The 24,267-nt window shown below is 41.3% G+C and overlaps 1 protein-coding gene across 3 annotated transcripts in view; it reads right to left on the bottom strand.

Moving 5' to 3' along the window:
- iqsec1b (IQ motif and Sec7 domain ArfGEF 1b) overlaps positions 1-24,267 on the bottom strand; it is a 220,962-nt gene that overhangs the window by 92,115 nt on the left and 104,580 nt on the right. Inside the window, exon 1 of one of the 3 annotated variants that reach the window (XM_030729498.1) lies at positions 8,770-8,793. The exons of the other annotated variants lie outside the window; for them this stretch is intronic. The gene's annotated coding sequence lies outside the window, so the exon portion shown is untranslated. Of the gene's footprint in view, positions 1-8,769; positions 8,794-24,267 lie in introns of those variants that run through there. 3 annotated transcript variants of the gene reach the window in all.

Raw genomic sequence — 24,267 nt, 5'->3', positions numbered from 1 at the left:
TGCAGTTGGTGGGGTTATGTTAGTGGGTGAGTCTAAGTTGCCCATAGGTGTGAATGTCTATGTGAATAGTTGTGTGTGGGACCTTGCCTCTTGCCCTATGGCAGCTGAGATAGGCTCCTTCCCCCCGGGACCCTGAATTGGATAAGTGGAAGAACATGGATGGATGGATGGACTTCTTACCTCCATCTGTTTGGGGTTTTTCATAAGTGCTGGGGTTGAGTTGATTAGCACTGGTTTTAAATGTTCAATAGTATAATAAAAGGCAGAGGCTTTAACTATCAAACCCTTCCTCTGTGAAACCAGCTCCTGCTTTGGCTCAAGGATGCAGACTCTCTCTGCTCAAAAGCTTGGGTTAAGCCCTAATCCCAAGAAATGTATTAAATTGGAGCTTGATTGCCTCAAACCATGCTCTAGGGACATTATTTTAAACAATAAAAGATGCATATAAATATTCTTTCATTTAATATTTTCATTTTTATGCAGCAAACAAAATTGAAGTAAGCAAATGTAATCATTAAGATGAACACAGCATAAAAGCTCCCTGAATTTCCAGCAGAAATTTAAAACCCACAGAAACTCTGAAGTACAACTCAGTGTAATTCTGATAACAGAGCAACAGGTAAGCTACTGACACTAATGTGAAGGGCCCACAGGTACACAGGGCAGGTCTGATTCCAGAACAGTGGTTGACATGCATAAAATGTCACATAGGTGGGAGTCACTTAGTCTTGATCTCAAGCAGTTCTTGTTTAAGTCTGAACATTTTCTCTGCAAATGTTCACTTCTCTGGAAACATGCTGTTATCTAGCTGCTGGTAAAAAGGCATGAAAGATGCTGGTGTCAAATGCCAAAGTGCTCTTTTTGATAGTGGCAAAATCACCAAAGCGGTCGTTGAGCACACTGCTTTGGTGATAGCTGAACATATGTATTAGCATGTTTTGTTTCGTAGTGCATCTTCAAATTATGTTCCTCAAACAAGGCAACAGTATCGTGGCAAATCAGGCAGGCAGTTATTTCAGTTTGCAGTGAAAAAAATATTGTCATTTCCTGCTTTCCTGGAAGTGGCAGCTTCACCATCAACCTTCCTTTTTCTACTTGCTGTAGCCATGACAGCTGAAGGGTCAGAGCAAATTTCATTCGGCCAGTTAAGCGTCAATTCAGCAACGTACACCAGCAGAGCCCTCTGTGTCACTTATGACCCCCACCAAGGCCCAATGTTTTGTCCATTAGTCAGTCTTCTTTTTGAGGTTTTCTGGCAGTTGGCAGACATCTGTTACACGATGCTGCCTCCATGACGATGCTGCCTCCATGCGGTCAAAAGAGGAACTGCAGGCGGAATTGTATTCATTGTTTGGTTGTGTGGGCAAAAAACATGCGCGCCATATAAAATCGGGCTATAAGGGCTCCTTTCCTCCTGTGTCAGGTGGGGTAGGCTTCAGCGCCCCGTGTCACTAATTTGGATAAGCAATTAAGAAAACGGATGGGGGATGTTACATGATGCACTCAGCACTTCTCTTCTACCCCTTTTCGCTCTCCATTTTTTGGTATTAAATATTATTCATTGCGCGGCTTCTCCTTGGCCCCAGTAGTCTGTGCTTTATCCTCTCTGCCCTCCCTCTTCCTGGCCTTTCTGCAAGTACAGTATCTCTTCCTTTGGCACTGCAGTTACTGATGCCACCAACTTGCTCAATGTTAATTGTTTGTTGTTACTCAATTTTCTCTCTCCCCACTCTCCTCTCAGCCCAACTTTTTGAGGCAGATGGCCAGTCTCTACAACTAGTTCTGTCTGGAGTCTTTTCTTGTTAATGGAAACTTTTTCCTCTCCACTGTGAGTTGGAGTTCTCTCTGTAACGCTATAAAGTCTTGACCCTACAACGTAAAGTGCCCTGTAATGACTCATGTAATGATTTGCTATGATATTTTAATTGGGATTGAACTGAATTGACTTAACCTTTACCACCTGTTTATTACTGTAAACTGTAATGGCAACAAAGGTCTTCTATTTAAAATGAAATACCAATCATTCCCTAAAGTTGAAAAGGCTGTTTTTGAGCCTAAAACAATCGTGACAAAATGTTAAGCAAAGCATAAAAGATGTAGTTCTTTTGCTTGTGTATTGCTGTCACATTAGAGGACTAGTTTGCCATGTTTGCCTATCAGCAGTGGTTATAATGACAAGTCATGTCAGTGGATAGTCAATGCAGTTTCAGTCAGTAGTCCAGGACGTGTTTCTGCTCATCTGCTGAATGTGAAATGAATGCCTTTACGGCAGGTAATACCTTTGTTAACATTTTATCTAACTGCACTTTGCATTATGGCTGCCTAACACTGAGACATAAAAACACCATCAGCCCTCAGCTCAGTAAAACAGACACACACACAGTTATAATGCTGGTGTGAAGAATCAATGCTTATTTATTTATTTTACCCATAAAGCTCACATTATAGAGTAAAATTAAATCACTTGCATTTCATTACAAGTCATTTTATAGTTCTAGGACATTTTCAGCTCCCACTCTTATTAATTATCACCTCCTTAAATTACCCAGAAAATTTTTCTGCTGCTGCCATCTAGATGACATCTCTCTCACATGCCTTATAGATTTGCAAATTACTTAACAGCAGTTCTCACTGAAACAATTCCCACAGAGCAAGTGCTGGACTTCAGAGCTTGGGCACAGTTAGCAGTCATACCATATGAGTAACATGTGAAAGTCCAATTGTACAGCACTTCTTAAAGAGGGCTGTACAATTGTGAGTGTGCTTGTGAATGTGCTTACACATGTGAGTGTAAGCACATGCTATTCCATGACACTCCTGGGTAAAAGAGGTTTGAAAAATTGAGAGCTGGCTAAAAAGTACTAACTTTTACACTGTGTTCATTATTTGTCTCGTGACAAATTGACCCACACATACACACAAACACACTACATAAAACAAACAAACAAAAACCACCAACAACAACAAAACTGGGTCACAGTCTCTCTGAATGATCACTGCACTGCTTACTTACAGTGACAGTGACAATATTTACTGGCTGCCTGTATAACAGTCATGTTATACAGGCAGCCTGGTCTGTGTATGACAGTGAACTTGTAGAAACAACACTACCCATCACATTAAATGACAAAGAAATGACAACTCCAGCCTGACTGCAGAAGCTGGCTCACTGTGTTCCTGTACAGGTACGGGTTGTGTATTTAGCAGGACTATGTTGTGTGTGTGTGTTTTTTAAGTGTTTAAGCATTTTGGACTTTGAATTCCTTATTTAAGATGTTCTCTGTTTCAACCTTGTGCATTTAACATAAAATGATTTATATTTGACAGACTCAAAATAAGGTTACTTAATTTTGCTTTTTTTTTTTTTAAGTAAAGGCAGCTCTTACAGTGTAGTACATTTGGTGGGTGAATTTGGCTCAATGCAGATTCATGGGAGACTGAGGCTGCTTTGATCTCTCATACTCTCAGCACTGCTCCGCAGCACTGCCATGAAAGAGACTTTACAATTAGATCAATTCGGCACAAACACCTGTGGCAAGAGCACCAATAAAATATCCTAGTTATGCTTTCTCCATGCATGATGACAATGCATCTGTGCACATAGGCCTATATTACTCTTAGTTTGCTGGAGTCTCTGGTTTAATGTACATTTGACAAATTCTGTTTGTAACTACTAAAAGCAGCCATGCTCCACTGAGGTGCAGAGCTTTTATACCACTATAGCTAACAGCAACTGCAGCACTGCTGCACATTAAATACACACATCTCCGTCTACAACACACTAAGGGTGTCGACACCAAGGCCATAAAGGCTCAATGCCTAAAACAACAATCAGAATGAGACCTGGAGGTCAGTAGTGTTTAGAATCACATTACTACTGAGCTCATCATCTAGTCATATTCCTAGATTGTTTAAAGCATTGCACAAAGGCTGTCTGACACTGCTACAGTTAACTTTCAAGATGTAAAGGTGCACACTGAGACTCGCATTAAAGTTTAACCGGCATGGCTCCTTAAATATTTCAGTGACCCATCATTACAGACGTGGGGAGACATCTCTCGATAGATTTACCTTTGCAATAAAAGGAAATGGGGAACAATGTTGATGCCCAAAGGTCCTGCTGTAAGCTCTCTGTGGAGAAGTGCTGAAAAGAAATTTTCCAGTAAAGACCAGTCAATTTAAAACCCAGTGTTGCAGCTCTAGCTGCTTCATTTGATCACTGTCAGGAAAAAAATGATATACAAGGCCTTACTAAGCTGTTGTACATGCACACATAGTTAACACAGAAAGCAAGATGAATGAGTGCGCTCATATCCCCACTGTTATTATTAATGATCATGTGCCATATAAATTCTGCTTGATCCTTTGGCATCTAAAGATAAAGTCAGTTTTGAATAACTAAGAATGGGTCACAGCAATGTCACAAACCATTACAACCTAAGCATCAAATCACAGTACTGTATGCTTTCATTTAAATCAGAAAATAAAAGGTCTATATGAGTGGCATTTCTATAATGTGATAACCAATATTAATAATGGATTAAAAACACTGTTATGCACCCTGGGGTTTTGTGGTAGAGTTTGAGTTTTTGTTTTTTGTATTCTTGTGTTTGTGGCATTCTTTTACTCTCAGCAGATATTTCCTGGTTTCTTTGTGTTTATATTCTCAGGCCTCTTACTCTTTAGTTTAGCTGAGTTCTGTTCATGGTTCTAGTTTGTTTCAGTTTGCCTGCATCCCCAATGTTTACTGTGTCTTGTCCTCATGTTTCTGCGCCTGTGTTAAATGTTTTCATATTTATTTTCACCTGTTTTATTTTGGTAGTCTCTTGTCTCTTATGTTTTGTATTTAGCTTTACTTTAGCTGCCTCAGTTCAGCTTTGTCTCTTTACCTTGATTTAGTTTAGGGGTCTTTAGCCGTGTCTCATTCCCCATTAACCCTCAGTGTGTGTGTATATAAGCCCAGTCTGTCCTTTGTCCTTTGTTAGCGCATCTGTTGTTCCTCTGTGGTGTTCCCAAGTTTGTGTTTTTGGACTATTTGGTTTCCTGTTGGATCTTTGCATCTTATGGACTTTTGCTTCTACTCAAATAAAGGTCAGGTTTTACATTCATCTGTTTTGCCTTTGGGTCCATATTCCTCAGACTTTGACAAAAATGTGCTGTGAAAGGCATCTCTCATAATGAGAAACCCTCAAAGAAAAATTGTTTTCATAATTGACATTTTGGCTTTGCATAGCAGCAAAACCACAATATGGAACTATGACATCTTTAAGATGTCATAGTTCCATATTGTCTAATAGAGCACTTCACTGTCATACTGCAGGCTTACTTTTGGTTCCTAGAGTTTTTAAAAGTAGAATGGGAGGCAGAGCCTTCAGCAATCAGGCCCCTCTACTATGGAACCAGCTCCCAGATTGGATTTGGGAGACAGAGCACTGAGCATTTCTTCTCTCACTTCTTTTTCACTTTCTATGTGTTTGTATACAACTATAACTGCATTTAATTATTAGTGATTATTGAAACTCTGGCTCCATGTGTGTTTTTTGTCCCATCTCCCTCTGCTCGCTCCCCCAACAGAGTTTTCTTTCACACTGTCACCAAGTGCTTGTCATAGGGGACCGTCTGATTGTTGGGGTTTTCTCTGTATTATTGTAGGGTTTTTACCTAACAACATAAAGCATCTTGAGGTGACTGTTGTTGTGATTTGGTGCTATATAAATGAAACTGAACTGTGAAAAATTGAAATTGATGAAGATGTGCACATCCTGGACAGGGAGGAGCGCTGGTCTGAACAGGGAGTCAAGGAGGACATTTGAATGAAAAAGGAACAACCATCTCTGAACGGAGGAGAGGGCCTTAGAGTACATCTTTCACCACCTTACAATTCTGTGACTGGAGCCATTCCCCAACTTTATGTGAATGGTAGTCATGCCCATTGATCAATGGTGATGACAACTTTAATATTAGCTGTCATGAAGCTGAGCACATAGTCCATTGATAGTCAGTGGTGCTAGTTTCGGTCATTACACAAAGGTATAATTTATAAGGTTGGGGAAACCTGCAGTCAGCTGAGACTCAAGAAGTCACCTGGATGAGTGACATAAAGTTTCGCCCACTGAAAACACTGCCTGTCGTGATCCAGTAGTGAGCCAGGCAGGAAGTGGACCCAAAATGCAGAACTCAGAGGTGGAAGTAAACTTAAAAGCAGCTTTTATTGCTGGCAGGTAACAGGCTGTAACTAAACTTAAGAACATGGGAACTTCAGGCTAGCAGGAGACACAGTAAGGAACTGACTACCATGAGGGATGATGCAACAGAGAACTGAACTAGACACAGACAATATATACACACGAGGTAACAAGAGGAGAGTGGGAACATCTGGGGAGAACAGGTGAATACAGGTGAATACACATAGGACAAGAGACTGTCAAAATAAAACAGGAAGAGACCAAACATGATAACGCAGACTTGACCTATAGAAGGGCAGGCACACAAAGGGAATGTAAACATGACTAAATGGAAACCTAAACACATAGGGAACAATGGGAAGTCAAACTAAACACAAGACACAGACCAAGACAGACACGAGAAGACAACAACAATGAAGGGAACCAGGAAGTCAATAACAATAATGATAACTAATAACCGAACAGGAAACTATAATGAACAAAGAATCAAAACCAAATGCGAAACAGGGAACATAACAGAAGAACTCACTGAAAACAGAACCTAAAAGAACACAAAACGTTGGGCACACGGCCCAGGACCATGACAATGTCCAGATCAATAGAATCAATTTTCTGGGATCCCCAACTAAATCCTCTTTTTGCTAGCAAAGTCTTTTGTGCATTGTTTTGATGCAATAATTGAACATACAGTAAGTGCAACATCAGTAGGTACAGTACAATGCACCTGCTGCAGTGTTATGGAGCAGCTACAGTTCAATTAATTTTACCTCGTGCTTCAGAATTTATTTATGATAGAACTTGCTGGTTTTCCATGGACCACTAACTGGTTCTTGGTCCCCTGTACTATCTATCTATCCATCCATCCATCCATCCATCCATCCATCCATTTCCACTTATCTGGGGCCAGGGTTGTGGGGGCAGCAGCCTCAGCAGAGAAACCCAGACATCCTTCTCCCCACCCACCTCCTCCAGCTTGGAAACACCAAGGCATAACCAGGCCAGCTGAGAGATATAATCCTCCGCTCCAGGGTGTGGCCCTGGTAAATCTATCCCGGACAGGGTTGCAGTGGAACTGCAGTTTTTGGCACTTCATTAACTTCATTTTTCAGCACCTTGTGGTTTCTGGTCGGCACTCTAACATGCTATCCATCATTATAGTTCAAACTGAATATGCTGAACACTCAGTGTGGACTTCCTTTTTGAGGTAACTTGGGGCAGCAGTGTATTACACAGATTGACTTAGAATAGAGCCACAAGCTTTTTCAACACCTGCAACTGCTTAGTGCATCAAAGGTCACGGAAGTAGGTTTCCTTACTCTCCAACACTAAAGCAGGCAGGAAAAGAGAAATGACTGATTCCTGTTCATGCTGCCCATGTTTTTCAGCTGTGATGGGTATGCTTAACGGAGGAACTTTAGGAAATCCAGTGACCTTGAGCTTGGTCAAGTCACATGATCATCCATCAAAGACAGAACGGCTTTGCTGCTGTGCCCTGATCTAGTGGAGGGGGGGTGAATTTGCTGTGATAATAAGATGAAAAGTCCGCTTAGCGCAGGCAAGCCAGCCCTGGGTGGAACAGATGGAGGCTCCTTCTTTCTTATGCAATCCAGCACTAGTGAGCCAGAAAATATGACTTTTATGTGACTCCCTGGATGTCAGCGAAAACAAAACGCCTAATGAAGATCATGGGACTAACATAAGGTTTGTAGGCAGATGGGTAGTGGGATTAATGGCAGGTCAACACCACCCCATTGCATCTGGTGCTGCATGCTGGGGCTAATACTGTAGTCAGTCACTTTAAATGATCTTCAACATGTATGATGTAAGCATAAAACCACATTGGAAATTCTTCAGTAGAGCAAGTGTACAGTCTGTCCTATATGCATGAATACTTCTTCATTTGTCCTCATTATTTTTGATCACCTTTATAAATATCAACATAGCCCACACACAGTGGCTATTAATGAATTTCCATGCCGTCTGTGGATCCTGTGGTCACAACATTTGACTGTGTTTGTGTGTGCTTAGTCACAAACTCAGCCTTCTGGATGCAATCAGCAGCCAATAGATTCTCTAAATTGACCAAAACAATGAGATTAAACGGGCTGAAAGAAGAGCATGCACAGGTGAAGAGCTTTGAATAGTAATAACGTTCTAGGAAAGGTGAAAAGAAAAAAAGAAGGAAAAAAAAAAGAAAAAAGGCCAGTCTTCCTCAGACCCCTTTCTAAAAATAGCTCTGCTGGTGTGACATCATCAGTGCTACGCAAATACAGTCCACCTTTACTTCTGTTGGTGCAGCAGAACAGTGTGTGGAGTTGCTTTTTAGCCTCCAGCAGTAGTTGTTTTTGGGGCACACAACATGCACACACAACACATGCACAGAGCAGCATACATACGGTAAAAAGTGAACTGTGTTCATCCCTTCATAAGTAGATATGAAGAAATAAAAAACTATTATTGATTCTCTGCATTCCAAGAAAAAGTACACATTTTCCTTTCTCTTAAAGTACGTTTTTGCTTCATAGCACTAACATTTCACTACATATACACAAAATTCTCTAATGTACAACAAACAAGTACTCACGAGTGATGGTGGTGTCTGTGAGTCATGGCGGAGCTGGGGACCTCTGTGTCTGGTCTGGGGGAACAGGAGAGCAGAAAGCTTAGACACAGTGACTTCAACAGAGTTAAATCTCCTACCTCCTCACACACACACACACACACACACACACACACACACACACACACACACACACACACACACACACACACACAGCATTTGGGATGATGGCTCACGTACAGCTGACTCATGATATAACTGCTGCTACAAATCGCATGCACAAACTCTCCACTTAATTTGTATTAATGTAAATAGACTACCAATGTTAGAACTACTTAATCCTGTCCATATGATCAATATCTATTAGTGCTCGGAGGCACAACTGTGTGGTATGTTTCCTAAAGACTGTTATACTGTATGTAGCATGTGAGTCTTTATACAGGTACAATGTAATCTTTATGTACATTTTATAGCATTTTTTTTTTTTACTGTTAATATACTAAGTAACATTGCATTTGCAAATATACCTGAGGCTGTTGACTAAGCAAGGAATATCTCACTGTAAAAGAACCCACGTAACATACTATACACAAGATCGCTGCACTAAAGTGCTGAAAAGGGGAGAGGGGATTGGCCTGCTGGTCACTATGGAAACCGCTGGATGTGTTGAGGGTAGGTCCACACTTCACATCCAGAGCAGATGAGTCCCTCGCAGTGAAATGGCTGGGCAAGTACAGCCTTTAATCTCAGTTAATATGGCTGCACATGTGTTATCCTGGCAAACACACTACAGTTCTGTAGTGAGAGAGGAGTGCATTAAGAAAAAAACACAACAGCTTCTATACACTCTTTTTATATTTAAAAGGTTCTGGTGGTCCAGGAACATGAAAAATTGTTGTTTTTGTTTTCACCAAAAATGATGCATCACTATATGCATGGCAATCTTGTCTTCTCAAACTGATCTAAACTGGTATTATCTACTTATCTATCAATAACTATTATAACTGTTATAGGGATGAAAAAAGTTTTGATATGTGTCATTTAGAAGGCTTATTTTTCTGTTATCTTATTGGTAAGATTTTGAAGAATATTTTTTCTAAATTCAATTCAATTCAATTCAATTCAATTCAATTCAATTCAATTCAATTTTATTTATATAGCGCCAAATCACAACAAACTGTCGCCTCAAGGCGCTTTGTATTGTGGGTAAAGACCCTACAATAATACAGAGAAAACCCAACAGTCAAAACGACCCCCTATGAGCAAGCACTTGGCGACAGTGGAAAGGAAAAACTCCCTTTTAACAGGAAGAAACCTCCAGCAGAACCAGGCTCAGGGAGGAGCAGTCATCTGCCGCGACCGGTTGGGCTGAGGGGAGAGAAAGACATGCTGTGGAAGAGAGCCAGAGATTAATATCAATTAATGATTAAATGCAGAGTGGAGTATAAACAAAGTAAATAAGGTGAATGAGAAACAGTGCATTATGTGAACCCCCCAGCAGACTAGGCCTATAGCAGCATAACTAAGGGATGGTTCAGGGTCACCTGATCCAGCCCTAACTATAAGCTTTATCATAAAGGAAAGTTTTAAGCCTAATCTTAAAAATAGAGAGGGTGTCTGTCTCCCGAATCCAAGCTGGAAGCTGGTTCCACAGAAGAGGCGCCTGAAAGCTGAAGGCTCTGCCTCCCATTCTACTCTTAAGTATCCTAGGAACCACAAGTAAGCCAGCAGTCTGAGAGCGAAGTGCTCTGTTGGGGCGATATGGTACTATGAGGTCTTTGAGATAAGATGGTGCCTGATTATTCAAGACCTTGTATGTGAGGAGAAGAATTTTAAATTCTATTCTAGATTTAACAGGGAGCCAATGAAGAGAAGCCAATATGGGAGAAATATGCTCTCTCTTTCTAGTCCCTGTCAGTACTCTAGCTGCAGCATTTTGGATCAGCTGAAGGCTTTTCAGAAAGCTTTTAGGACAGCCTGATAATAATGAATTACAATAATCCAGCCTAGAAGTAATAAATGCATGAATGAGCTTTTCAGCATCACTCTGAGAAAGGATGTTTCTAATTTTAGAAATATTGCGCAAATGCAAAAAAGCGGTCCTACATATTTGTTTAATATGTGCATTGAAGGACATATCCTGGTCAAAAATGACTCCAAGATTTCTCACAGTGTTACTGGAGGCCAAAGTAATGCCATCCAGAGTAAGTATCTGGTTAGACACCATGTTTCTAAGATTTGTGGGGCCGAGAACAAGAATTTCAGTTTTATCTGAATTTAGAAGCAGGAAATTAGAGGTCATCCAGGCCTTAATATCTTTAAGACATTCCTGCAGTTTAACTAATTGATGTGTGTCATCTGGCTTCATTGATAGGTAAAGCTGAGTATCATCTGCATAACAATGAAAATTGATGCAGTGCTTTCTAATAATACTGCCTAAGGGAAGCATGTATAATGTAAATAAAATTGGTCCTAGCACAGAACCCTGTGGAACTCCATAATTAACCTTACTGTCTGAAGAAGACTCCCCATTTACATGAACAAATTGGAGTCTATGAGATAAATATGATTCAAACCACTGCAGTGCAGTACCTTTAATACCTATAGCAAGCTCTAATCTCTGTAATAAAATGTTATGGTCAACAGTATCAAAAGCTGCACTGAGGTCCAACAGGACAAGAACAGAGATGAGTCCACTGTCAGAGGCTGTAAGAAGATCATTGGTAACCTTCACTAATGCTGTTTCTGTACTGTGATGAATTCTGAAACCTGACTGAAACTCTTCAAATAAACCGTTCCTCTGCAGATGATCAGTTAGCTGTTTTACAACTACTCTTTCAAGAATCTTTGAGAGAAAAGGAAGGTTGGAGATTGGCCTATAATTAGCTAAGACAGCTGGGTCAAGTGATGGCTTTTTAAGCAGAGGTTTAATTACAGCCACCTTGAAGGTCTGTGGTACATAGCCAACTAATAAAGACTGATTGATCATTTTTAAGATTGAAGCATCAATAATTGGAAAGACTTCTTTGAACAGTCTAGTAGGAATGGGATCTAATAAACATGTTGCTGGTTTGGAGGAAGTAACTATTGAAGTTAACTCTGAAAGATCAACTGGAGCAAAAGAGTCTAAACAAATACCAGCAGTGCTGAAAGCAGCCGAACATGAAGAATAATCTTTGAGATGGTTATGAATAATTTTTTCTCGAATGTCTAAAATTTTATTTGTAAAGAAATCCATGAAGTCACTACTAGTTAACGTGAAAGGAATACTCGGCTCTACAGAGCTCTGACTCTTTGTCAGCCTGGCTACAGTGCTGAAAAGAAACCTGGGGTTGTTCTTATTTTCTTCAATTAATGATGAATAGTAAGATGTCTTAGCTTTACGGAGGGCTTTTTTATAGAGCAACAAACTCTTTTTCCAGGCTAAATGAGCATCTTCTAATTTAGTGAGACGCCATTCCCTCTCCAGCTTTCGGGTTATCTGCTTTAAGCTGTGCGTTTGTGAATTATACCACGGAGTCAGGCACTTCTGATTTGAAGCTTTCCTTTTCAGAGGAGCCACAGTATCCAAAGTTATACGCAGTGAGGATGTAAAACTATTGACGAGATAATCAACCTCACTGGGAGCAGATTTTAGGTAGCTGCTCTGCACTGTGTTGGCACATGGCACTGAAGAGCATAACAATGAAGGAATTAGATCCTTAAACTTAGTTACAGCACTTTCAGAAAGACTTCTACTGTAATTAAACTTATTCCCCACTGCTGTGTAATCCATTAAAGTAAATGTAAATGTTACTAAGAAATGATCAGACAGGAGGGGGCTTTCAGGGAATACTGTTAGGTCTTCAGTTTCTATGCCATATGTTAGGACAAGATCCAAAGTATGATTAAAGTGGTGGGTGGGCTCCTTTACATTTTGAGAGAAGCCAATTGAATCTAACAATAGATTAAATGCAGTGTTGAGGCTGTCATTCTCAGCATCTACATGGATGTTGAAATCACCCACTATAATTATTTTATCTGAACTGAGCACTAAATCAGATAAAAAGCCTGAGAAATCAGACAGAAACTCTGAGTAGGGACCAGGTGGACGATAGATAATAACAAATAAAACAGGTTTTTGATTTTCCCAATTAGGATGGACAAGACTAAGAGTCAGGCTTTCAAAAGAATGAAAACTTTGTCTGGGTCTCTGATTAATTAATAAGCTGGAATTGAAGATTGCAGCTAATCCTCCTCCTCGACCTGTGCTTCGAGCATTCTGACAATTACTGTGACTCGGGGGTGTTGATTCATTTAAACTAACATATTCATCCTGCTGTAACCAGGTTTCTGTAAGGCAGAATAAATCAATACTTTGATCAATTATTAAATCATTTACTAATAGGGACTTGGAAGAGAGAGACCTAATGTTTAACAATCCACATTTAATTGTTTTATTCTTTGGTGCAGTTGATGAAGCTGTATTATTTATTGTTTTTGAATTTTTATGCTTAAATAGTTTTTTGCTGATTTTAGCTTTGGTTTTTGGTGGTCTGGGAGCAGGCACCGACTCTATGGGGATGGGGTTTTGGGGGGATGGCAGGAGGAGAGAAGCTGCAGAGAGGCGTGTAAGACTGCAACTCTGCTTCCTGGTCTCAACCCTGGGTAGTCAGTTTTTAGGAGGGTTAATAAATTTGGCCAGATTTCTAGAAATGAGAGCTGCTCCATCCAAAGTGGGATGGATGCCGTCTCTCCTAACAAGACCAGGTTTTCCCCAGAAACTTTGCCAATTATCTATGAAGCCCACGGCATTTTTTGGACACCACTCAGACAGCCAGCGATTCAAGGAGAACATGCGGCTAAACATGTCGCTCCTGGTCTGATTGGGGAGGGGCCCAGAGAAAACTACAGAGTCCGACATCGTTTTAGCAAAGTTACACATCGAGTCAATATTAATTTTAGTGACCTCCGATTGGCGTAACCGGGTGTCATTACTGCCGACGTGAATAACGATCTTACCAAATCTACGATTAGCCTTAGCCAGCAGTTTCAAATTTCCATGAATGTCGAAATTCAAAAATCACAGCTCGATACCATAGGGTTAGTTTCTAGTCTTACTGTCCACTTGCAGTGCTTTAGACTACATGCTCATTTAACCATATATTCAGCACTTTATCCACCTTACATCCATGGCTGGTTTAGAATCACCAATTAACCTGACATCTGTTGGACTGTGAGTAGTAACCTCAGAGAATTAAGTGAACAGAATAAAAACTCTAAGGGTGGGTTAGAAACAAATTTCTGCTGACCAGTCTTTGCTGACCAGAGTGTTAATGACCACACCCAAAGGTGTGAACCATTGGGTCTCACTGCAGTTGCAAAGCACAGTGGTGTTTTTCGTAGCTTAATGTGGGGAGTTCAGTTAATTACAAACTTTATTATATCAATTTATTTCATACCATAACCTACACGTACTTTACCAGAACACACTTTCTCTTGACTCACCTGCAAATGATATTCTTAGTATTCACTTATTGGGTGACTGTGAGGAGGAAACGCCAAAAAGAGAAGACCCTTGTAACCACCAATCTGTTCATGTTTAGAATCAAATTTCCCGAATCAGTGACTTACGTACTGAAGAAAAAATGGTTGTTGGTGACTCTATTCTGAGAAATGTGAAGCTAGACACCCCAGCAATCATAGTCAATTGCATTCCAGAGGCCAGAGCAGGCAACACTGAAGCAAATTTAAAACTGATGGCTAAGAATAGCTGTCAGGGCTTAAGTGTTAATTGCCCGGATCTTGTTTTTCCCATTCAGCTGACTCTTTAGGACTTTCTTTACTCTCTGCAGGTACTTGGACATTGCAGCTCTCCTAGTGGCCTCTTCATGGTTCCCATTTGCTTGTAGGATTCCAAGGTACTTGCAGCTGTCTTCAATGTCTGCAATGTTGCCTTCTGGTAGTGCAATCCCCTCAGTTCTGACTGCCTTCCCTCTCTTTGTTACCATCCAACTACACTTTTCCAGTCCAAATGACATTCCAATGTCAGTGCTGTAGATCCGTGCGGTGTGGATCAGTGAATCAATATCTCGTTCACTCCTGGCATACTGCCTGATCCATGTAGAGGAGGTGGCTGATGGTTGCTCCATTTCGTAGAGGATTCAGGCCTATGCAGAACAGCAGTGGGGACAGAGCATCTCCTTGATAAATCCCGCACCTAATGGTGACTTGTGCAATGGGCCTGAAGTTGGCCTCTAGTGTTGTTCTCCGCATTCCCATTGGGTTCTTGATGAAGGCTGTTAGGGGCCTGTTGATTTTGTGCAATTCTAGGCATTCCAGGATCCATGTGTGCAGCATCGAGTCATAGGCTTTCTTGTAATCAATCCAGGCGGTGCACAGGTTGGTCAGTCTAGTCTTACGGTCTCGAGAAACTGCTCTATCTACCAGTAGCTGGTGTTTTCCTCCCCTGGTATTTCTGCCAATTCCTTTCTGGGGCCTGCTCATTTATTGTGCCATGTGCCTGCTCATCTTGGCTGCTGACAAGAGCTTCCATGTTGTACTGAGGCAGGTTATTGGACGGTTGGATGGAACCGGTCCCTTCTGGGGGTCCTTGGGGATCAGGACCATCTGGCCTTTGGTCAGCCATTCTGGATGTGTCTTAGCCTCTAGCAGCTGGTTCATTTGTGCTACCAGGCGCTCATGGAGTGCAGTTAGCTTCTTTAGCCAGTAGGCGTGAATCATATCTGGTGCTGTCCAGCTCTTCATATGCGAGAGTCTTTCTTGGATGTCTGCCACTGTGATGGTTACTTGATCCTGTTCAGGGAGGTTACTTTGGTGTACTCTTAGATCCACTAGCTACTGAGCATTGGTGTTGTGTGATGCATCCTTCTCCCATATACTCTTCCAGCATTATTCCGTCTTCTGCCTTGGTGGGGGTGCTGTTCTCATATTGTTCCCCCTGCCACTGAGAGTATACCTTGGATGGTTCAGTGGAGAACATCTGGTTTATTTTCCTGGCTTCTATCTCTCTTGTATATCTCTTTAGGCAATTAGCCAAGGCTGTGAGTCTTTGCTTGGCAGTCTCTAAGGCCTCAGGTATGGACAGTCCATTGTACTTCTTAGGCACCCCTTTCTTCATCACAGCTTTCTGCAACTCTGATAGCTGGCTAACTTCCCACCCCTGCTGCCTTGATCTTAGCCTCTAGTTGCCTTTTTCATGGAGGGTACTGCTCCTTGTGGCTGTTCATCTTGTAGCCAAGCATCTCAAAGATCACTTGCTGCCTTGTTATAGATCAACTGACTGGTTTTGGTGATAGTCAAAGTAAGGATTGTCTTTAGTGCTGCATTCACATCTTCTACTACACTTTCAGAGGGTACTTCATGTAGTCTTGGTAGTCAGCTTCGAGGGGTCCAGGTTTCCATCTTAGCCATAATCTTATCTTTCAGATCAACTGCTCTGTTATTCAGTATACTAGTTATTATTTTTGGGGCTTGGTACCCAATCTCGGAGTGTGGGGATGATGAAATCTCCCCCCTGACCTGTCGTCCTGGCTCCCCTTTGCTATAGCATTAGTGTTGTACCTCATCAATCAATCTATCAATATATATATATATATATATATATATATATATATATATATATATATATATATATATATATATTACATACACACACACACATCCTCTTCTGCTTGTTATACTGATGATACCCAGCTTAATTTAGTCATAAAGCCAAATGATACAAACCAACGAAACTAATTTTTGGATCAGGATATGTCCTTCAGCAAGCACATTAAACAAATCTGTGGGACTGCCTTCATTAATTTGCACAATATAGCTAAAATTGGAAACATCCTATCTCCTTGCTTAAAAGCTAGTTCATGCATGTTGTTCATTTTCACCAGGTTGCTCTAAAAGCTCCATGAAAAGCCTTCAATTGATCCATAATACTGCAGTGTTCTGGATCATTGAGTACTAAATGGGACTGGAATCAGAGACCATATTTCTCTGAATTATTGCAAGGTCTTTACCTTATAATACAAAGTGCTTTGAGGTGACTGTTGTGATTTGGCGCTATATAAATAAAATGGATTTGAAATGAAAATGTCTCCTATATTAGCTTCTCTTCATTGGCGTCCTGTTAAATTGAATTTAAAATCCTTCTCCTGACATACATAATCTTGACTAATCAAGAAAATCATGTCTTAAAGACCACGTGATATCTTATTATTCTAACAGAGCACTTCACTGTAAGACTGCAGGCTTACCTGTGGTTCCCAGAGTTTTCAAAAGTAGAATGGGAGGCAGCGCCTTAAGCAATCAGGTCCCTCTACTATGGAACCAGATCCCAGTTTGCATTTGGGAGACAGACACCCTCTCAACTTATAAGATTAGGCTTAAAACTTTCCTTTGTAATAAAGCTAATCGTGAAGGCTGGATCAGGTGACCCTGAAGCACCTTTTAGTTATGCTGCAATAGACATAGGCTGCCGATGGGCTTCCAATGATGCACTGAGCATTTCTTTTCACTCATCTCTTTTTATTCTCTGTGTGCTTATACACCACTACTGTATTTAATCATTAGTAATTATTAAACTCTGAGTCTCTCTCATATTGTTTGCCTTGTGTTATGACTGTCTTTGCAGTTTTCTTTTTCCCCTCACCTACCAACCGGTTGCAGCAGATGCCTGCCCCTCTTGGGCCTAGTTCTGGTGGAGGTTTCTCCCTGTTAAAAGGGAGTTTTCCTTTCCACTGTCACCAAGTGCTTGCTCTTAGGGGGTTGTGTGACTGTTTGGATTTCTTTCTAATATTGTAGGGTCTTTACCTTATACTATAAAGTGCCTTGAGGTGACTGTTGTTGTGAACTGGTGCTGTAAATGAAAAAAAAACTGAATTGAAAAGATGTCGGTGGTTAATGCTATGTTTGTAGTCTCTACGTCTTATTTTGCTTATAGGTTTCTAACAGGTATAGAATGCACAGGACCATGCATTACATAAGAAAAGGAGATATTGCTGTCTGACAGTCCCTTCTGACAGCCTTGTGTAAGCACATTTGAGTTCTCTTGGCACTGCTGTTGTCTTTTCCAAAGTCTTTATGAACCTCTTTTCTTGACATGGTATATCTAGGTCAAGGAAAGGTGTTCAGAAAAATGCAAAGGATATCTGTTTGCAGTGACTCAAGTGCCACAGGCAATGCACAAGTGTTGCTAAAGTAGCACCAAGGACTGCAGCCAAGGTTCGGTCCCCAATTGGAATGCATCTGTTTTAGTTGCATGTCTGTCAAAACTATAGCTGAGCCAGGAACACTTCTATTTGGGACTGAACCCTGGCTACAGTGTCTGTCAAAAGAGTTACCTGTGTGAAATAGATCCAAGCAACTGGTTATATCTTGTAATGTGCTAAACAAGAGACTATAAAGGCAAAGGACTTGTAATGACACATTAGAGCAAGCCTGGAAAAAAATCGGCTCCCAAATTTTCTTGTGTACTGCCCGTTTTCTCTGTGAAGTTAAAACCTTTCAAGACAGCAGGTGAGCAAATGCTGGTTCTGCCAAGAGTGAAGTTGTGTAGCACTGTGGAAGATATATGCCCCAATCAGAGAGTGGGAAGGGAGGGTGAAGGCAGTCACAGAACGCTGGAAACAGGCAGGGTGGGGGATGCTTAACTACAAATAAAAAGCTGCACTATCACTCAACTGATAACATGACTGCTGAATATGCTTTGCATGTATCACATGCCGCTGTGCTTGGCTGCACATCCCTCACAGGAATACACAATGTGCAGAAATGACTGAACCTCTCTGACATGACAAGAGGCAAGGTGGAAAGAAGCACTGAAACATCAATCACAGATGAGGCATTTAAAGCAGTTGTCATGACAATAGGAATGACTGAAAGCAAAGATCCTTTTCTTTTCCTCTCCAGAGACTCAGTGGCATTCAAATAGCAGCTGCAAGTCCAGCCGCCACGCCTTGCTTGGTGAACTGTGTACTGTTGGCAAATGTGTCAAATTCAAGTGGAAGATTTTTCAATCCACTCAGTAAGGAAGAAAATGTATAGGTGGGGGTGTGTTTGTGTGTATGATGGATTGTGATAGATCAGTCACAGCATGTTTTCACTGGTGTACATCGGATTGACTAAAACACACACTGAACCGCAGGAGTCGGGTAAACTCCATTTGGGGCATGATTTTTACTTCTACAGTACAAAAACATGCATTTACCCATACAGGCTGAGCACTCTTACCATGCCACATCTCTGTTTTTGTTTGTCATTAGAAATCAGTAGCTGCAAAACTGGAATGATTTTATGGGCTTTGTTCTGATGTGTGTACTCAGTGCCTTTGGATGTACAATCCTGTCTTCTAGAAACTATGTACAGCTAAACTACAAACCTAACCACATATGAGTCTTTGGATAGAAACTCCGAGCTTGAGTTTGAAGATGGAGTGCTTTGTCCACCCTCCCTTCCCCCTCTGGGATACTACTGGGTCTACTACTGGGCCCTATTCTGGGATGCAGGTTTAGCTAACAACTATGAGTTTGTTAACCCTGAGATGAGAGAAATTCCAGGTTTTCTGTATGTTGAATCACTGTTTAAATCAAAATTATCTGTATAAAGCATCAAGACACAGAAGACACTGATCAATGATCAGTCATCTGTCATGTTATAAGCTGTCACACTGATGAAAAAAAGTCACAGTTGAATTTTGAAGATGATGTGAATATTTGAATAAAAATTACGCTAAAATTATTGAAGAACTAAATGTATTTAAAGTGAGTTTTTAAATGCAGCCTACAGACAGAAGTTTGTGTTCTGAACATTTCACATTAAAACTTGTTCACAGATGGAGATTCAGTCATTAAATTATGTCTAACAACATTCTGGGTCTGAGCCTCAACATATTTTCCACTGAAAATCACCTAAATTGCTCTCAGTGGGTCGACCCAGAACTGGAATCATAGCCTCCGTAATGGATCAGCAAATCAGGTCTGGATTGGTGTCAGATCCAAAAAGGAATCACAGATTCAGACTGGATCAGTTTGGTTCTGGTCATTCCCAGCTCATATTGTCTAGGTCCACTTTGGGTCCATTCATGGAAATGTTTCATCCTTCCAAAACTATACTGAAATAACTAATGTCTACCTGCACCAGCATATAGATACAGTAGCTTGATAAAAGACATTTGTAATATGTTTGCCTTTTCTGATAAAACTTTACATTCATAAAAGATTTGATAAAGCTGCCCTGCATTTTTTTTTTTAGTTAAATGTGAAACAGTCACTATTATTAAACTCTTAGCATTAACAGTAAGTCAGTAAAGCATGTCTGCTGTCTCTATCTCTAAGCATTTTAATCCAAAAACTAAGGTTATGTTTCTTTCGCACATTAAATTTTTACTGAATAATTATTGAAAAAATTAAATGGTCAAATGGTAGCAAATGGTTTTTTATTTAATAAAAAATGGACTTGGTGGCAGATCCACTCCTGAGTCTCTTGGGTCACTGAAATCACAGGTCCATCAGTAAACTGTCCGAACTGTTTCTCCAGTTCACTTACTGTCAGCTACATTTTATCCATATCAGGTTACAAGTGAATCATTAGATTTAAACGTCAAATGAAAAATTAAAGCCTCTAATCAAACTGATTCAAATGATTGAAATGACCCACGCCTCCCTTCACACTTTGGCACATGTGTTTACGCACATGAACAATAGAGGGTCATAACCACCTCCAGGGGACTACGCCCACAGGGGTTTAAAAACCTGTGTCTCTCCACCATTTGGCTGAGAACTGAAGAAGCCTTTTGGATGAGAGATGAAACGTCTTCAAGAAACAAAAAACTCCAGAGACTCTAATCAAAATTCCAGTTTAGTTGATGACAACAGACATTATAAAAAATTATATATTTTATATCAAACTTCGATTTTCTCTATGATGGTGACAGAGTGGACCGAGCTGATTAAAATTACTCTTTCCACCCCTTCTGTTTTTAAAATAAATATTATGGTCAGCACTGACATGCGTGCATATTCCTCGGTCCACTGGATCAATATAGAAGGTCTGCTCTTTATTTACCCGTTGCCATGGTGAATCATAGTGTCGGATCTCCACTGATGATGGCTTTATTTCTCTACTCATGCACGCGCTTAACTCAGAGTGCACATACTCAGAGCTGATTAAACTTGGCTCTTTGCTCAGCCTTCCTGGACCGTTCCTGATCTTGGTGTTAATCAACTCAGAGTTTATTCTTAAATTCAGAATTTGTTGAACATGCTTTCTGGAATAGGGCCCTGGTCACCTGATAAAGTCAATAAAAGAATCAAAAGAAAAAATCAATTCCAGAGATGCACGAAAAAAATGGCATTGAGTCACAATGTCTTATTTTTTCCATTCTTACTTCTACTACTTATTTTTACACTACTCTTATCAGAAGGAACTTTCGATCCGGTTTATCTACACTCCATATGGTACTTTGAAGACATGTCTCAGTGCCTCATAGCTCTAATCTCCTCAGCGAAAGAGAAAGCTGATGAGGGGTGCAAGGGTGGGACGTGGTGCATTAGTCATATTGCTATGCCATTGGCTGAGAGGCAGGCATTAGAACCCAGATGAGGAGCCCCTACCCGATCAGAGAAAAAAGCCTGGGGCTCACAACAGCAACAACATCACACAAATATCACTCCAGTTACTGCAGTACCCTGCTGGCAGTCAGGAGAACACAAGAAGCAGGATGGGAAAGAGGCTGTGAAGAGGTAGCTCAATCATGATATTCTTCAGTGCAGTACATAATATGGCAGCTTATTGCGCACAAGGTTTTTGTGCAGGAAAAAAACATTTTGCAGATTGTCTCATTAGTTTGCTAATCACTTCAAGGCAGTAGCAGGAAGGACAGGAGTGAACAAGCAGCAATAATGAACTGTGTGTGTTTGTGTGTGTCTGTATGTGTGCGCATGAGTGTGTATTCTGGGGGTGAAGGAAAGATGTTTAAGAGCCAGTTCCATCTCTGTGGTCACTGTCTCCCTCCTCCGGCTGTCTTGCCTCACATCTAAATCATAGCCCTATTAAAGCTCCTCCACCCAGGGTCAAATGACCCTTTTATATTTTTAATTTCATAAAACCAGATTATTTTCTGTGTGGTGGCCCAACATGCAAAATACAAAACTGGACAAAACCAAACACAAAACTACCTTTAAACAAAACACACAACAAAGACAACAAGGATACACAACAAATTGTTACAAAGCACAACACTTCATCAAACATAACAGCAATAAAGAAAATTAAACAGTCTAGAAAATGCAACAAAAACAAAACATTCTAGAAAATGCAAGATCAAATCCGAAACACCTTCCTAAATAATACCACAAAGAGCATAAAATACTGCAACATTGTAGAAAATACTACAACTTAACCCAACATAAAACATCCTAGAAAATGCATGTCCATAAGTGCACCAGAACACCCTAGTTTGCACCTAAATGTATAGCGAGGGTGTGATTGGAACATCTGGTAGAGGCACCAGTCGGCAAGATCTTCAACAGAAATTCGACAGCATTCTGAGGGAGGCTGGGACATTGAATCCTAATGGACCATGTTCCGCACTACCATTGTTGAAGCTACTGCACGGAGCTGTGGCTGCAAGGTGGTTGGTGCCTGTCGGGATTGTGGACACTGGAGGTAAAAGGAGCCATCAAGCTGAAGAAGTCCTATCTAGCTTGGTTAGCCTGTGGGAGGCAGCTGATGGGTACTGGCAGAAGAAGTGGAATGTGGCTTGGGTGGTGGCTGAAGCAAAAAACTTGGGTGTGGGAGGAGTTCAGTAAGGCCATAGAAAAAAAGACTTTCAAAGTGCCTTGAAGTTATTCTGCTAAAAGGTTAGGTGACACAGGAGGGGAAAACGGTACTCTGTTATCACAGTCTATAGTGCGGGTGGGGTGCTGCTGACTTCAACTGAGCATATAGTCGGGTGGTGGAAGGAATACTTTGAGGAACCCCTTAATCCCACTCACATACCTTCCGTCGAGGAAGCAGAGTGAAGGGACGAGGGCCCATTACTGGAGGTGAGGTTACTGAGACAATTAAACTACTCCTTAGTGGCAGGGCCTCTGGGGTGGATGAGATTTGCCCTGAGTTCCTGAATGTTCTGGATACTGTAGGGCTGTCTTGGTTGATGCGCCTCTGGAACATCATATACAGATCTGGAGTGGTGCCACTGCATTGGCAGACTGGGGTGGTGGATCCCATCTACACTCCTCAATTGCAGCAGTTTCAGGTGTCTGGCCCATTGTTACGAGCCATTCAGTCCCTGTAAAATGGGAGCAAGAGCCTGGTCCACAATGCCGGCAATAAGTCGGACTCATTTCTGGTAGGTGTTAGACTCCGGCAGGGTTGCCCTTGGTCAGCGATTCTGTTCATAATTTTTATGGACAGAATTTCTAGGCATAGCCAAGTGGCAGAAGGCCACCTTGGTGGCCTCAGAATTTAATATCTGCTTTTTGTGGATGATGTGGTCCTTCATCAGGTGGTGGCCTCCAGTTTGCACTGAAACAGTTCGCAGTTGAATGTGAAGCCATGGGTATTAGAATTAGCACCATTAAGTCTGAGGCCATGGTCCTCAGCCAGAAAAGGGTGGAGTGCCCACTCAGGGATGAGATGCTGCCCCAAGTGGAAGAGTTTAAGTATCTCAGGATCTTGTTTATGAGTGAAGGGAGAGGGGAAGGGGAGACTGACAGATGGATTGGGGTTGTGGCTGCAGTGATGCTGACGCTGCACCGGTCTGCCATGATGAAGACAGCTGAGTGTAAAAGTGTAGCTACTGATTTACCTGTTGATCTAGGTCACTACTCTCACCTATGGTCACAATGTTTTGGTAGTGACCGAAAAAATGAGATCATGGATAAAAATGGTGGAAATGAGCTTTATCCAAAGGGTGACTGGCCTCTCCCTTAGAGACAGGGTGATAAGTATAGTCATTTGTGAGGTGCTCAGAGTAGAGCCTCTGCTCCTCCACATTGACAGGAGCCAGTTGAGGCGATTCAGGCATCTGACGAGGATGCTTCCTGGATGCCTCTTGGATGAGGTGTTCTTGGCATGTCCTACCGGGAGGTGGTCCCGTGGCAGAAACCAGGACACACTGCAGAGGTTATTCCACTCATGCCTCGGATAAGCTGGAAGAGGAGGCTGGGGAGAGGGAGGTCTGGGTTCCTCTGCTTAGGCCGCTGCCCCCGCAACCCGATCTTAGAGAAGTGGAAGTGGAAGTAGAAGTGGATGGATGGATGGATGGGAATACCATTGCATTTTGTATGCTGATTTTGTTTTCTTTGATCTATATGATGACAGTACACACTGCACTTGTATGAATCCTAGTTTCTATATTTTAAGGCCTTTTATCAATTTTCAATCAATAAATCTTTAAGTTGACTTTGATGGCTTGGAGGCTATAAGGAAGGTGTGTAATCTGTAAGGTGTCTAAATCTGTTCTTTAACAGGTTTGACACTGCAGGCTCTGTCCTCCCTCGTCCAGACAGCTCTGCTGCCGGTCTC

This window comes from Archocentrus centrarchus, chromosome 5 (assembly GCF_007364275.1).
Source record: "Archocentrus centrarchus isolate MPI-CPG fArcCen1 chromosome 5, fArcCen1, whole genome shotgun sequence".
Lineage (NCBI taxonomy): Eukaryota > Metazoa > Chordata > Actinopteri > Cichliformes > Cichlidae > Archocentrus > Archocentrus centrarchus.
The sequence above is the reverse complement of the archived record's forward strand: the minus strand, read 5'-3'. Positions and strand labels throughout refer to the sequence as shown.